At 34.7% G+C, this 1,357-nt stretch overlaps 1 protein-coding gene and 1 non-coding gene across 2 annotated transcripts in view; one reads left to right on the top strand and one right to left on the bottom strand.

The window, feature by feature from the left end:
* The window catches only part of CCDC160 (coiled-coil domain containing 160), a 69,855-nt gene that overhangs the window by 47,359 nt on the left and 21,139 nt on the right, over window positions 1-1,357 (bottom strand). The gene's annotated exons all lie outside the window — the stretch shown is intronic.
* On the top strand, window positions 381-487 carry LOC111727514. Its single transcript, XR_002775061.1, has one exon. It is a non-coding gene; the product is annotated as a U6 spliceosomal RNA (small nuclear RNA).

Below are 1,357 nucleotides of genomic sequence, written 5' to 3'. Positions count from 1 at the left end.
AAAAAAAAAAAAAAAAAAAGAAACAAAAAAAAACCACCTTAAATCCACAAAATAATCTATAGTGTCACAAAGCAGGCCAGAGGTTTTCTGGGGATGGGGTGAGCAGGAGGAAGGGATTACCAAGGGTCAAGAAGAAACTTTTATGACTGATGGTTATCATGAGCAATGGTTTCATGAGTGCATACATATGACAATAATTATAAACTGATATACTTGTTTAATGGACAAATAAAAATCAAAAATATTTATGGTACACAACATGAGGTTTTTAAATATGTATACATTGTGGAATAGCTAAGTTAAGCTAACCACCATATGCATTACCTCACAAAGTGTACTTATTATTTTTGTGGCGCAAACATTTAAAATCTGCTCATTTAGTGCTCGCTTCGGCAGCACATATACTAAAATTGGAACGATACAGAGAAGATTAGCATGGCCCCTGCACAAGGATGACACGCAAATTCGTGAAGCGTTCCGTATTTTTTTCCAAACTGCATATAGAAGTAACACACTGTATCCTATGAGAGAATTAATGTACACAATTATGATCTAATAAAAAAAATGAAAAAAAAAACTGCTCATTTAGTAACTTTCAAGAATACAATACATATATTGCTTTAACTATCGTCACCATATTGTAAAACAGATCTCTTGAACTTATTCCTCCTGTCTAGCTGAAATATTGTATCTTTTGTCAACATCTCCTCCCCACCCCATCCCCCCTGCGCCTGGTAACCACCATTCTATTCCCTGCTTCTATGAGTTTGACTTTTTTAGATTCCATAATAAATGAGATTGTGTGGTATTTGCCTTTCCGTGAATGGTTTATTTCCCATAACATAATGTCCTCCAGGTTCATCCATGCTGTGGCAAAAGAGAGGATTCTTCCTTTTTAAGGCCGAAGAGTATTCAATTGTGTAGGCATACCACATTTTTCTTCATCCATTCATCTGCCCATGGATATTTAGGTTGACTCTATATCTTGGCAATTGTAAATGATGCTGTAACAGATATGAGAGTGCAGATATGTCTTCGACATGCTACTTTTGAAATAATACGCTTTTAACATGTACAGTTCATTTTATGTCATTTGTACCTAAATAGAGCTGTTAAAAAGTATTTTCAAAAGAGGAGTAAGAATATCGAGCATCTGGACAACCTGTAGGATAAGAGAGCATTAGTCTCTAAGAAGCATGTGTATATTTTGAAAACAAAATATCATTTTGTTGTATTGCCATGATTGGTTTGTAGTAACATTTATTTTTGAATTTCAAATAGCACTGAGGAAAGACATGACTTTTTAGACATATCAAAAAAGAATCACTGGCTTTTGGCACCTGTGGCTCAGTGGCTA

Source organism: Otolemur garnettii, unplaced genomic scaffold (assembly GCF_000181295.1).
Source record: "Otolemur garnettii isolate 467f Iridium unplaced genomic scaffold, OtoGar3 scaffold00109, whole genome shotgun sequence".
NCBI lineage: Eukaryota > Metazoa > Chordata > Mammalia > Primates > Galagidae > Otolemur > Otolemur garnettii.
Note: the sequence above shows the minus strand (reverse complement) of the source record. Positions and strands in the feature narration are given on the sequence as shown.